This window comes from Myotis myotis, unplaced genomic scaffold, assembly GCF_014108235.1.
Source record: "Myotis myotis isolate mMyoMyo1 unplaced genomic scaffold, mMyoMyo1.p scaffold_m19_p_3, whole genome shotgun sequence".
Classification (NCBI taxonomy): Eukaryota; Metazoa; Chordata; class Mammalia; order Chiroptera; family Vespertilionidae; genus Myotis; species Myotis myotis.
Genome location: NW_023416335.1, coordinates 80,972,095 through 80,987,263, shown reverse-complemented (window position 1 = coordinate 80,987,263; position 15,169 = coordinate 80,972,095). Strand labels below are relative to the sequence as shown.

Genomic DNA, 15,169 nt, shown 5'->3' with positions numbered 1-15,169 from the left:
GTTAGGGGCAATCAGGCAGGCAGGCAGGCGAGCGGTTGGGAGCCAGCATTCCTGGATTGTGAGAGGGATGTCCAACTGCCCTGTGGGATCGGGCCTAAATGGGCAGTCGGACAGCCCTCGAGGGGTCCCAGATTGGAGAGGGTGCAGGCTGGGCTGAGGGACACCCCCCCTCAGTGCACAAATTTTGTGCACCGGGCCTCTAGTATTATAATAACTACATATGGTGTCGGATGGATACTAGGCTTATTAGGGTGATCACTTTGTAAGTTATATAAATCTCTAATCACTATGTTGTACACATGAAACTAAGATAATATTGTATTGTCAACTATAATTTAAAAATAAATCTTTAAAAAGAAGAAAAAAAAAAAAAGCATGGGCTCTGGAGCCAAAAATCTAGTGTTCAACTCCTGGTGCCATCACTTAGTAGCTGGATGATCTTAAACAAATTACTGAACTTCCTTGTGCCTTTACTCGTCTATAAAATGGGATAACTTCTGGGGTTGTTGTGAGGAATAAATTAAGAACACGTAAAGGACTTACTGCACGGCACACAGCAAGTGGTAGTTAAATAGCACCCAGCTAGTGACAGATGTTACTACAACAAACACACGTTCAAAGCACTGTGCATGGCAGTCCAGAGATGAAAGCATCAGCTCTGCTCAGAGGGACCCAACGTCCTCTCTGGGGAGTTTATCAGAATGGCAAGGGATGAAGAAGGGAATTTCATGTGTGTGCAAAATTAGAAAGGTTTAAAACACCGTGGATATTTGGGAAATCTTCAAAAAGCTTTCAGTTATGAATGCAAAGAAGAGCTTACAAGGGGAAGCAGCAGATGTGGCTGGAAGAGGTAGGCAGGGGCTCTGTGACCCTGGGCCGGGCCAGACCCTGTGCTAAGTGCTTTATCCAAGCTCATTTCATCATCACCATCAAAAGGCTTGGAACCCCTCCAACCTCACATAGACATCTCCCCTACACTTGGTCTCCTCCACCCGCAAGGATGCTTTGCTTTTAGCTGGCATATATTCTCCTCCCTTAGGTCTGGATACTACCTGATCCCTCCACCTGGACTGCTCTCCCCTCAGATATCCATCTGCCCAACCCCCTCACCTCCTCAGTGCGACCCACCTCACTGACCGCCAGTTTAACCCAGCAACATGCTCTCTGTATCTCCCCGTCTTGGTCTTACTCCCCCACACAATGTACTATCTTCTAATGTATCGTGTAATTTACATATTTATTGTGTTTATTGTGCTATCCCTATTAGAAGGTCCTTGAGTTTATTATACATAAAAAATAAAATTTAATGTTTTATTTCAATTGGAAGTAAAAACAAAAAAGGAAGAAAGCAGGAAACTACACTTATAGCAAATAAACTTACAGCCTTGTTATGAGATTGTCCTCAGGAGACAGGTCACAGGACTAACTAATAGATCCCCTTAGATGGGGTCCAAGATGGATCACATTTCCACCGAATTCACAGAAAAGCAGTAAGGATATCATGAGCCTCCAAGACAAAAACAGCTTATAGAAACAGAATTAAATTCACCCCTCTGGGCTGCACACTGGTATATCTCAAGTGCCAGTTCATATATAGCAGTTATCAAGATTTAATCCACACCTATCTGAGTGAAGAGTTTACTCCCAACCTATACACTACACTGTCTTTTATTATCAACAAGACATAAAACATTGAGAAAAGTTTGTTGTCACCAATAAAGTAGTTAAATTATATTACTGTCTACCTTCGATTTCAGATTTTCTCTGTACAGTAGCCTGCTCTAAGACTGTCCTCTAGGAATTGCTGAGAGATCCCTAAAACTTAATGCTAACAAAATACTTTTGAAACTCTGGTAGCAAAGAGCTTGATTTGGACGCTGACAGACAACCTTCCAGACTGGCTCTGCCACGCACGAGCTATGACCTGGGCAAGTTACCCCAGCTCTCTGTGCCCGTTTCCTCTCCTAAAACATGGGAATAATGATACCAACCTCACAAGCTTGTTGCACCTAATTTAATCACAGGCTGATGCCTGGAGACCACTTACACTGTCTGGGTTACAGAAAACATCCAATAAATGGCAGAAAGTGTTATTATGGTGATATCATTACGCTATTAACTTCAGAGAGTACCTGCCAGGCACCGAATAATAAGAGCTTCTTGGAAGAAGAGAACGTGTTCCAAGGCCACTGTGAGGGCAAATAACAGCTGGAGCAGGAGGAAGTGTCAAGAGATGAAGAGAAGGGAGACGAGAGCCAGGAGCTGCTGGCTTCTTATTCTAAGTGCAAAGAGCTAGCGAGATGTTCGCAGCAGGAGGGTGAGCATGGGGAAATGGGTGTGAAGGGCAGTGGGGGCCAGGTGGGAGGCTGCTGCCGGAGTCCAAGGCAGCGATCCCAAATAAAGTTCTAGCAACACTCACATGGACAGGAGGAGAGCAATTTGAGATGTTATTTTGGAGGCAGAATCCACTGGAGTTACTGACAGGCATGAAGGACAGGAGAGAAAAGAATCAAGGAAACTCTCAGCATTTGGCTTGGGGAACTAGATGTAAAAGACTGCGGGAGAATGGGTACTGGGGAGATTGCTGTGAGCTTCACTGCTGCACTGCTCTAGCATCTAATGTTACGCTGGGTAGAGAGTCTATAATTCTTAAACCCAAACACAAAGTATTGAAATGCTGTAAAATGTAACTTATCCAAAGAACAAATCATTTGGAGATTCAAAATACAGAAGCGAGTGTATTGTGATTTTTGTAAAATTCTATTTAAGGCAATGAGGAAGAAAATTTAATGTTTGGTCTATTTGTGTTCTATAAACACTGTTTTAAGAAAACATCAATAACCTACTTCATTCTATACATGGTTATTAGAATAATTCTCTACAACAAAAAGCTGATTGTATTATGTATTCATCAGTTCCTTACTGCCTACACAGCATAAAGTCCAAACTTCTATATGTACCACAGAAGGCCCTACATAATGCTCTCCAACCTCATCACAGGCCCCTTCCCATGCTCCCCCCTCTGCCCTAAAGTTCTCTTAATCTGGCCTGTCTTGAAAGCTCCCATTCAATTCAACTCTGATCCAGTGCCACTGCCCCTGTGGAAGCTTCTCTGGCCCCCTCGGAAGAAGTGACCACTCCCACTTTTGTTTCTCTAAGATGCCCTTATCCTAACCACGTAACAGCACCTCCGACACTGAATGGCACAGGTTTACATGTTTGTGATCCCACCATGCTGTGACATTCTTAAGAGCAAAGACTACATCCTATGTATTTTAATAACATTGCCCAGGTAACACAGCTGACACCCTAGGGCCTTCATAAATATTGAAATGAACAACTTTCAGTTAAAGAGTGAAATGGTATGCAAGGTAACTTCGTATTTTAAAAGCATGAAAGAACTGGAAAACAGGAAATAGTGGCTGGAAATTATTTTATGGTTTCTAGCATTCAGCAGGTCTGAGCCTCCTTTCACTTGTATAAAAACAAGCAGATACAATGCACAAAGGTGTATGTGCCTCTAGGTGCATGCAGAGGGACAGAAAAATATCTATCCTGATTTTAAGAATATTGCTAATTTAGAGATGATCCTTACATAATCACTTTGAAAGCAAATAATTTGGGTTTTTTTCTATATAATTTTATGTTCTTCAAATATTGCATAAGCATGGATTAACCTGCAATGTGTGAGGCTGTGGGGAATACAAACGTGTAAAATACAGTCCTCATCTCCATGAATTTACAAATTTCTCTATGTTGTAACATACACAGTTAATTTTAAATTCTTGAAGAGAAGAAGAAAACATTCCGAGGCTGGCCTGCCTTCCTCTAAGAGATGTGATTTAAAAGGTTTAAATAGGAGGCAATTATTCTCATGAGTTAATCCTCAAAATAAACTTTTGTTTACATATGGCTATTTAAACACTTTTTATAAAAGAAGAAGCATAACAATGATTAATTTGCAACAGTTTTATCAAATCTTCTATATATATAAAAGGCTAATATGCTAAGTGTCCATCCCACCAGTAGCTATGACACACACTGACCACCAGGGGGCAGATGCTCAACGCAGGAGCTGCTGAGCTGCAGTGACTTGGCAGCGGCGGTTCTCAGGTGATGCACCCCAAAACCAGAGAGGAGGGAGCTCAATTCCTCATGGGGCTGCGCAATTCCACCTTCAGCCATGGGTGTTGGGGCACTGTTGGCCCCGAATCTGGTTTACTGTACACTTGCGTTTGCGGTCCACATCCTGTACCACAGCAACTTTGCAGAGTGCCCTCTCACACTCCGGGACCTCTTGGGGGATGTCCGAGAGCCGGTTTTGGCCCGATCCCTGCAGGCCAGACCAAGGGACCCCACCTGCTGGAGGGACCCTACTCACTCTGTAGAGGCCCTTTGGGCCATGGCGCCATCCCAGGTGCGGCCGGCCAGGGACCACGGGAGGTTGGTTCCAGGGCGTGTCTGGCCCATCTCGCCCAGTCCCGCCCCGCAAGCCACCTTCTAATTAATTTCCTTTCAATGCGCATGAATCCATGCACCGGGTCACTACTATAATCTTAAGTGTGGTTCACAGAAAAACATATGCAGCTCCAAAAATCTCAAAATCATGAGGATGCTAAGTGATAAAACAAGGACTCATTCTTTAAAATCATAGTATTTATTACATTCACTATTAATGTTCAATTTGAATAACAAATTGAAGTTAGTAACAGGTATAAGAAAGTTATTAGAGTTATATTTAAAAATCTATTAAAATTAAATATTAGATTTATTAAATCTATTTTTTCACAATCTCTAGGGTAAGGGAAAAACTCTCCCCTTCCTCAAAAAAGGGCTTAGAAACATATACATTTAACTGTCATTTAGTCATACATTGTGGTGGTCTGACTCATGAAAAGTCAGTTAAGCCATATAGACTTCAATGAACTCTGATAATACAGTTTCCAAACATTAAAACAAAAAGTTAAGTGAAGATGGCTTTGAACAAATATTTCAGTAACATAAGCTTTAAGCTGAAAGATCACGTACACAGCTGGCTTTCTGAGGCTGTTTTTAGTCCAATGTCTTACAGCTCATCTCACACCCCTTGCTCAGAACACACAAAAGTAATTTCTCTTCTGAATTAAACACACCCGGGTGCTCTAGAATTCCACCTAAGCTTTCAGAAACACTTCAGTGTCACAAGTTGAAGTCACTTAGATGGACCACTACTTTCCCGTCCTGAGGAGAATGCAACTCTACAAACAGCTATTCAGCGAGGCTTCTGTAAAGCTAAGAATCTTTGAAAAACCAGTTACTGCCTGATTTATCTGATAAATGTGCATTTCATGTGTTGGCTAGGTTGGGCCATCAAATAGGTATGGTGAGAAGCTCGATAGGATGAAGTAGAAATGCCAGTGATGACTCATCTTTTACAGATGCCTTCAAAAATTCCAGAAGAACCCCTCGTTTGTCCTAGCATTGCCCCAACATGACCCCTTAACTTCTCTTGCAGGGATTAGGAATGGAATCTGTTGTGATGGGAGATGTGAGTTGCTATGGACTGAATGTTTGTGTTCACCCACAATTAAAATCCTAGCCCTACCCAGGTGGCTCAATTGGTTGGAGTGTCATCCTGTACCCCAAAAGGTGGCAGGTTCAATTCCCAGTCCGGCACATACCTAGGTTTCAGGTTCGATCCATGGTCTGTCTCTTTCCCTCCTCCCTCCCTTCCTTCCTCTCTTCCTCTCTCATTCAAATCAATGAACGTATCCTCAGGTGAGATTAAAAAAGCAATCCTAAAGCCTAGTTTGATGATTTGAGGAGGTAGGGCCTTTGGGAGGTGATTAGGTCATGAGCAGGAGCCCTCATGAAAAGAATTACTGTCTCATAAGAGACCCAGAGAGTTCTCCCGCCCCTCCGTCACCTGACAGCACAGCTAGACGATGGCTATCTATGAATCAGAAAGCAAGTCCTCACCAGACACCAAGTCTGTGGTGCTTTGATCTTGGACTTCACAGTCTCCCAAACTATGAGAAATAAATATTGTTGTCTAAGCCACCCAGTGTATGGTATTTTTGTTAGAGCAGTCTGCACAGACTAAGACATGGACCAAGGGAGTTTTTAACCACTCTATATTTTATATATAACTATTTCTCTCCTACCTCTTTTAACTATGGTCTACACCATCTTCCCAAACAGAGAATTTTTCTTTGCCATATATATTTCCTAATTCATTTTGTCATGTAAGCTCCAGTAAAGCTGTCTTGCTTTCTTGGCATCTGTACAAAGCTATAACATCATGAGTCTACTTCCTGTTCTTCAATGGTAAGCCTCTTTAGTTTTACAGACTAAAGTGAACGGGTATGTCACTGTGTTGTGATATATGGGACAATGGATATGAAAGAATACATGGTGTGATGCGGTATTATCATCAACATTTGTCCCCATAATAAGCATTATTTATTTATTATAGATATTCCAATGTTTCTTCCCAACAAGTCAATATAATGATAGAAAGTATAAAAGAATTAGACCTGACCCTAAAAAGAGCCCCAGGTTGGGTTCCACATCTGGCTCCACCATTTACTAGCTTTGTGACTTCAAACAAATAAAAACATCTATAAACCTAAATTTCACCATCTGAAAGGTGAGGATAAACATCACCTGCCCTGTATTCCTCAGAGTTGCTAGTATAAAGCAAAATATGTGTAAATATCTTTCATAAACTCCCAAAAGCCATATAAATATGAAGTACCATAAGTAAGGGACTCTTTTAGCAGGTCGTACTTTTGGGAAAAGGTGTAAATGGGATTGATACAAGTTAAAAAAAAAAAAAAAGAGAGAGAACATTCCTGAACAATGGCCCAATGTTTACATTTAGAGAAACTGTCAAACAAAGACCATGTACAACCACATAAAGTATACAGTCCCAAAATGTGTCAGGTTTTCTAAATATTAAACACAAGAACAGAAATCAATCATGAAATTGCATATAATATAATAATGGATCAGAGTTTGCAACTGCTCCATGTTATTATTTTACTTCTGAGAATATCTTGTTTACCAGTGAGAATTAGAAAGTAATAACGCCACTTGAAAGCCACTGGCACTTGGAAATTCAATTAGCCCCAAACTAATATATCTATTCCCCAACTAGCCTGCAAGCTCCATGGGAACAGGGCCTGCCTCCCTTCGTCATCACTGCAGCCCCAGCCCTTGTCACAGTTCCCAGCTCAGAGGACAGCTCTTAATAATTCTTCACTGACAAATTAATGAATGATGTGAAGAATGACATTCAAATAAAGCAGTTAAGATGCCTTTTGGGTAATCTTGAACTGTACATGATCTTAAGAGCCTGGGCAGGAACTTGACAGCATTCTGAGAATTGGACTTGGACCAGCTCATTCTGTGGCCATCTCTTTCTCACTTGTAAATGTTCCTGCAGAAAATATAACCATTTAGCTGTTGACAATTCTGCTTTTTTTTTTTCCCTCCAAATGGAAGGCCATACTGCTTTTATTCACTACCATTTCATCATTATAAAGGGAGGTCATCTATCTCATCAGCATTAATATTGTACTCAGGTGGTATGTAAGGCAGATATAACAATGCAATGTGGAAATCAACTAGTATGGGTAAAAAATTTCCTATCTTTCCATAATTTCTCCAGCAGTTGAACTTAAATAATTTTGCTTGAAAGGTGGTCAAACACAAACCACACAGATCCACATGTAATCTTGTCTTCACACAAGTTTGCTATTAAATGTACTGTGTCTCCCTATTATTATAACACTAGAGGCCCAGTGCACGAACTTCATGCACTGGCGGGGGGGCGGGGGGTGTCCCTCAGCCCAGCCTGCACCCTCTCCAATCTCGGACATCCCTCTCGCAATCCGGGACCGCTTGCTCCTAACCACTCACCTGGCTGCCTGCCTGATTGCCCCTAACCACTCTGCCTGCCAGCCTGATCACCCCCTAACCACTCTCTGCCAGCCTGATGGATGCCTAACTGCTCCTCTGCCGGCCCAATTGCCCCCACTGCCCTCCCCTGCTGGCCTGATCACCCCCAACCACCTTCCCCTGCTGGCCCGATCGCCCCCAACTGCCCTCCCCTGCTGGCCCGATCACCCCCAACCGCCCTCTCCTGCCGGCCCAGTCGCCCCTAACTGCCCTCCCCTACAGGCCTGGTCCCCTCCAACTGCCCGCCCCTGTCAGCCCGGTTACCCCTAACTGCCCTCCCCTGCAGGCCCGGTCACCCCCAACTGCCCTTCCCTCCCTGCCCGGTCACTCCCAACTGCCCTCCTCTGTCAGCCTGGTTGCCCCCACTGCCCTCCCCTGCTGGCCTGATCACCCACAACTGCCCTCCCCTGTCGGCCATCTTGTGGTGGCCATCTTGTAACCACATGGGGGCATTCATCTTGTGTGAGGGTGTGACGGTCAATATGCATATTACCTCTTTATTATCTAGGACTATAGGCCCAGTGCATGAAATTCGTGCATTGGGGGGGAGGGGGAGGGTCCTCAGCCTGGCCTGCACCCTCTCGAAATCTGGGACCCCTCAGACATCCCTCTCAAAATCCAGGCTTGCTGGCCCCTAACTGCTTGCCTACCTGCCTGATTGCCCCTAATCACTCTGCCTGCCTCCCTGAGCTCCCCTAACCGCTCGCTGCGGTCTGCGCTGGGGTGAGGGGCAGTGGTTGTTCTGGTCTCTGGTCATTCTAGTCATTCCGCCGTTTCGATCGCTGGGCTTTTATTCGATAGGACTAGAGGCCCGATGCATGGATTCATGCACCGGTGGGGTCCCTCGGCCTGGCCTGCACCCTCTCGCAATCCAGGACCCTTTGAGGAATGTCAGACTGCCGGTTTCAGCCCAATCCCCGCAGGCCAGGCTGAGGGACCCCACCAGTGCAAGAATCCATGCACCAGGCCTCTAGTATGCATATAAGATCTCTGATTAATCTCTTCCCACCCTCCTCCCTCCCCCCTCTCCCCTCCCTCCTCCCCTCTGAGATTCATCAGTCTGTTCCACGTTTCCATGCCTGTGCATTGAGCATCTGCCCCCTGGTGGTCATTGCGCGTCATAGCTACAAGTCGAATGGTTGAACGGTCGAACAGTCGAATGGTTGGATGGTCGATTAGGCTTTTATATATATAGATTGCTTTTTTATTAGCTTCTCTATATATTTTTGTGTGATTATAAAATAAAAATTATTTCTCTCCACAAATATACCTGAATGTATAGGAGTGATTATTGCCTCTCATCTTGTGGCTTTGCAAGGTAGGCCATTTGATCTCATTCCAATTCAGTCTCTCAACCTCTTTTATCAGCCACCTGTTAAATTGCTTCAAACCTGGCTTTCCTTTCACCCTCCAAAATTTCCCATTAATCCCTCTTGATTCCAGGCCCTTTTGCTTTATGCCTGGTATCCTTCTTTCGCCTTCTGAATTTTGTCCCACCATGAATTTCTTAAAATAAAATTTGAGCCCAGCCAGGTGTAGCTTAGTGGTTGAGCTTCAACCCAGGAGTCAAGAGGTCACAGGTTCGATCCCCAGTGGGGGAAGGGGAATGCAGGAGGCAGCTGATCAATGATTCTCTCTCATTATTGATGTTTCTGTCTCTCTCTTCCTCTCCCTCCTCTCTGAAATCAATAAAATTATATTTTTTAAAAAATCAAATCTGAGCTCTTCATTGAAATGAATACATATATTACATTAAGCTTTATTAAATACATCAGCTGTTCTAAAATCTGGCTAGTCATCTGAACCACGTGGAAACTTTATAGACATTAACAGCCTCAGTTCAACTGGAAGGTTTTGATTCAACACGTCTAGTGTACGGCATAGGAACCTGTACATATTAAAACCTCTTTCAGTGATTGTAATTGTCACCCAGGCTTAATAAACACTTTCATAAATAACATTAAGTATAATAATTTTTTTAAAAATGAACAAGCATAATAATTTGTATTAAGTGCTTTAAAAAAATAATTCAGCACTTTGGAGTGTTATTTTTTATTCACCTTTAATTGGTATTAATTGGTTAACCATTTGGTCTTATCTGTCTTTGAGCATTTAAAAAAATTTGAAAAGAATTTTCCTAAAACGTATTTTAGGGAGGTACTCCAACACTACAAACTTAAAATGTTCCTCTCTGTGTGTGGAGCCCCACTAATCTGCCACTCCTATGCTCTCTCCACGCCCACTGGCTCTTCTCCAGGGGTGAGGGTGGTAATTTGGGTCTAATAGCTGTGCATGCTCACTCATGCTCTTCCCTTTTTCTTCTTGAGAGCTAGGTGCCCATAAGAAATCAGGCTATTATCAACTATGATTTACAGGAAAAAAACACAGATTTAATTTGCAGAAGACTGGAATAAGACTTCTGCGTGAGGGAATGAAGACATTGGATTTGTACTGAACATGACCGTGTACCAGGAAAAGTGGGGAGGGGTTAGGTAAAGAACAGTAGCCCTCGCTACTTCTTCCCCTTCCTTAACATGTCTCCAGCCCAGACCACCACCCAAAGCCTGTGCTGGCACCGGCCTAGCCCAGCCAAGACAGCAATGCTGGCAGAGGAATCACAGTGGGAGCAGTGACAGGGTGTTTCAGATGGGAGCCCGAAGACAATGCAGTAAAAGAGGGATACCGCAGCTTATAGAAGAATGGAGAAGGGGTGTTTCTGGAACCAGTTTTAATAATAATGCAATAAAGCGATTCCGGTGCTTTGTCATTTACAACATCACAAAACATGTCCCCTTTTATAAACTGCCATTTGAAGAAGTTTTGTGCATTTGAATAAATCAGAGGATATATGTGGCAAGGCACTTTTAAAAGATAATCCAGGACCTGACCAGCTTGAATCTCCCCCATTCTGAGTACCTCTAAAGAGTTCCACAGCTCCATGAAAGACAGTCCAAAAACTACACAGCAAGATGGTTACATGGATTTAATATAATGATGTTTAATATTCACATAACAATTTTGGCGTTTCATATTCTAGAAGTTTATGAAATCATTTTATTAGTTCTTATTCATTCACAACCACTACTGTTTTGGTTTTTAAAAAATTTTAGAAGTAATTATTTACTTTTATATGTAATACACGCACACACACTTTTACGTGTTACACACACAGTGTCCAGGCTATGTATGTTGAGAAAACATGTAGTCTGGTCATCCGTCCTGCACCGGCAGCTCTGCCCTCTAATATTGTGCAAACCAGTGCTTGTTAAGCCAAGTGAAAAATAATACTCTGAAAATGGGTCTATGGCTCTGCAGCTTTTCATCCTGCGTATTTCACCACAACTCCTAGGACCTCTCCGCTGCCAAAAAAGGAAAAATTCAACCTGTCAAACAGTGCCCACCTAGCTGCAGCAGCAAGCACACCCTGAGAAGTGACAAATGATCAGGTTCGCTCCTCAAGAAATCAAGGGATATGCATAAGGAAGCAATGAAGGAGCCACAGCTTCCCCAGGCCTAGTGAATTATTCTGACACCACTGAATGTATTCTAAACAGCTTCACCATTCTGCTTGAAAGACTATAAACTCTAAAATTTGGAACACACAGTTAAATATAAATTAATGCATTCTAAAGCAAAGTCATGGAGCTTACCCAACATATTCGAATTGCCCTCTATATCAATACACCATCTAATGATTGCTAAAGTGCTTTGTATCTTATACTGGTTTGTAATTCTCTTGAGAAAAGCTATCAAAACTGTAGTCTGTGAACTTTTAATGTGTTAATTCCCAAGGTTAACCTTTCTCCCCATTTTTCCCCTCACCTGAGGATATACTTTTTATTGATTTGAAAGAGAGAGAAAGAGAGAGACACATCAATGTGAGAGAGAAATATCCATCAATTGCCTTTAGTGCTTGCCCAACCGGGGATCAAACCCACAACCTGGGTATGTGCCCTGACCAGGAATTGAACCCACCACCTTTCATTGTACAGGACGAAGCTCCAACCAACTGAGCCACACTGGCCAGGGCTCGCTCCATTTTTAATAGGATCCTTCTTTAGGAGTTTCTAAATGTATTTTTCTAATAGGTAAATTAAAGAGATAAAAACCATACAATTTTATAACATATTATACTCTTATTTAAACGAGAAGATACAAAATGTGCATGCTGTATACACATCAGATATACTTTCGCCCTATTCCCTCCCATAAAATACAATGAACTACAGCATATTACCACAGGGTGGTAGTAGTGCTATGCCTAACGCTCAGATTTTTCTTTCAGAGCCTGGACCATGGATGGGCCTTTCATCAGCGTTAGATGAATCCTGGCCGATCCTCAGGAGTGGCACATAGTAACTGTGTTGCAAAGGGACAAAAACTATATTCATATAACTGTGAATTTACTTCTTTCCTTTATTAAACACCCTCACTCACTTCTAAGAATAATCTATTTGCCCACACAGCCATAATGACACAATTATTTTGACGTAAGGGCATTTGTGTGGCCTAAAATAAGCCACTAAACATTATCTTCATTTTCTTAAAGTAGAAACGAATGTGCAAAATAGATGTCACGCCAGCTGAGACTCACGTTACTCCCACTGCTCCCAATCCCAGACTGCAGTTCTTGGCTGAGGGAGGAGTTGGGCATGTGGAGTATGGCCAAGGATGTGATGGGATGGGTGAAGCTCAGGCTCTGGCAGACTAACCACATATAACCAGGAGTCACGTATTTATCACATATACAGGGTACCCCCAAAATGCATACACACTTGAATAGCTGACGGCTCAATTTTGAAAACATAATGTATTTTAATAAATACGGACTTTATAATTATTCCAAGTGTGTGTATACATTTTGGGGAGACACCCTACAGTTATCTCATTATGGCTCTTAACCATTCTTTGCAAAATACCTGCTTATATTCTGAAATTTAAACTGTATCCTCAATAATCTGCCTCTCAAATTCTCTGGTTTTTCCCAAGAGTGATTATCTGGGTCCCAACTGCATAGGAAACGCTTAGTTAGATTTCTACCAATTCTTAGGCAGGTAGGTAAGTAGACACTAATATTTATATTTAATATCACACACTGTACTCTAATGATGGTTTTGATGGGTAGGACTGGTACCCCTAAAAGGATAACCCACTTCTAATAGATTTTTTAAAAAAACATTTAATTGCTTGCAGAAATGAGTAAAATGAAATGTGACTATCCTCTGTGATTAGAACAGGGCAGAGAAAAGGTCAGAGAGGATGGCTGTGCAAGTTACTTAGTAACACAGCAGTGAATACATGCATACCTTGTACCAACGGTTCCATACTCTGGTCATGACAGAATGTTCCTTTATCTGGGTCCTCCCCATCATCTATTTATTCCCCCTGAGATCTCCCCTGCCCTACTCTCTCCCCTACCAGAAACACTGAACTCCTCCCCACTTTTGCTACTTCTGAACAGAATTCATACTTCCTCTTTGCACTGCACTACAGTCCTCTGTTTACATGGTGCTGAGCCCTGGGTACAACCCGTGCCTCCATGGCTGACGAAATGTTAAAGGCCTTGGGCAAATTACTTAACCTTCCTGTGCCTGAGTTTCCTCTCCTGTACGTGGATAATAATGATGACTAACTAACTCGCAGGGGTGTTGTGAGGACTAAATGAGTCAATGCATAGAAAGCACTGACAGCAGTTCCCAACATGACACTCGGCAGCTATTAGCCTTTCTTAGCTCCTCTTGTTCCTGCCCTCCGTTAGGCAGTCAACGTCCCACAGGCAGGACCGTGTTGACTTCATCTGTGTATTCCTACCACGAAGCACCATGCCCATCATCTCAGTGGTACCTATCACGTGCTTGTTAAAATAAACTGAACTTTTCCTCTGTCTTCCATCTCCAATTGTTCCCTCTCCACCCATGCTTTCCCCTTGGCATATCTGATCTTAAAAAGTAAAAACTTTTTTCACCTCTCAATTACATCCCAGGTCACAATCCATGCCTTCTTTTCTGTGACTACAAAAGCCCTTTAAAAAAAAAATATTCTTGTTGCCCCTTTCCTTTTGTTTAGTCTGACTGCCCCACTTTCACTCTTCCTTCAAGAAAACTGCTCCTTGGCTATTTCCAATTATATCCTCCCTGCCAAATCTCCCTGGGTGAACTTATCCTTCACACTTTTCCAATTAATCCTCTAAATATACACATAACTCCAGAAATCTCTATTTATTCTCAATTTTTCACTCAAGCCTCATTTACAACTGCTTATTTGACATCTCCACACTCATCTGAAACCCAACAGGTACATTTCATGTATATATGTCTTAGTATAACAGGAAACAAACAAACAAATACACACTGATTGGGTTCAGGAAACCTAGAATCAAATTCCAAAACTTCCATTAAATAACAATCCAACGCTGAGTAAAAGCCACTTACCCTATCTGGAATCCAAAGTGAAGTCAGCACCTTCCCACAGCTACTCTGCTCCTCCTTCCTGGGACCGTCTGCTAGCAGCGGCATCATTTTCCTAAGCACACAATCCCCAAACTTCCAAGCTATCTTTTGTTCACCCTTGCCCCTAAATTCTTTTTTTTTTAAGTATATTTTTTTTTATTTTTTACAGAGAGGAAGGGAGAGGAATAAAGAGTTAGAAACATCGATGAGAGAGAAACATCGATCAGCTGCCTCCTGCACACCCCCTACTGGGGATGTGCCCGCAACCAAGGTACATGCCCTTGACCAGAATCGAACCTGGGACCCTTCAGTCCGCAGGCCGATGCTCTATCCACTGAGCCAAACCAGTTAGGGCTGCCCCTAAATTCTTTAATCTTCCATCAGAATGTTCTCAAAACCTGGTCTTCCTTTCTGCTTCTGCTGCCAATGCCCCCATTCTAGTAACTTCATTATTTCTCTCCTAGACTTCGTAAATTACCTCCTGTGAAAAAAAAAGGAGACTAGCACAGAAAAAAGAACTCTCCTGCTGAAGACAAGAGCTGGATCAGCTAGCCCGACTGCCACCAACATTAACCCGACATTTGAAAGTTACTGCTTCTCATTTAACTTTGGTCCAAGTGTGGAAAACTACTCTTAAAAGCCCATGACAAAGTGAAGGTAAAACCGAACACTCAAAGAAGTCTTTAACAAAGGTCAGCAATAAGAAAAGGGATGAATGAAACACAGAGGACCGGGCTAGACATTTGAACAAAATACCTCTTGTCCTCCTTGCCTACAGC

The 15,169-nt window shown here is 42.6% G+C and overlaps 1 protein-coding gene across 16 annotated transcripts in view; it reads right to left on the bottom strand.

Moving 5' to 3' along the window:
* DGKH (diacylglycerol kinase eta) overlaps positions 1–15,169 on the bottom strand; it is a 218,027-nt gene that overhangs the window by 125,184 nt on the left and 77,674 nt on the right. The window lies entirely within an intron of this gene.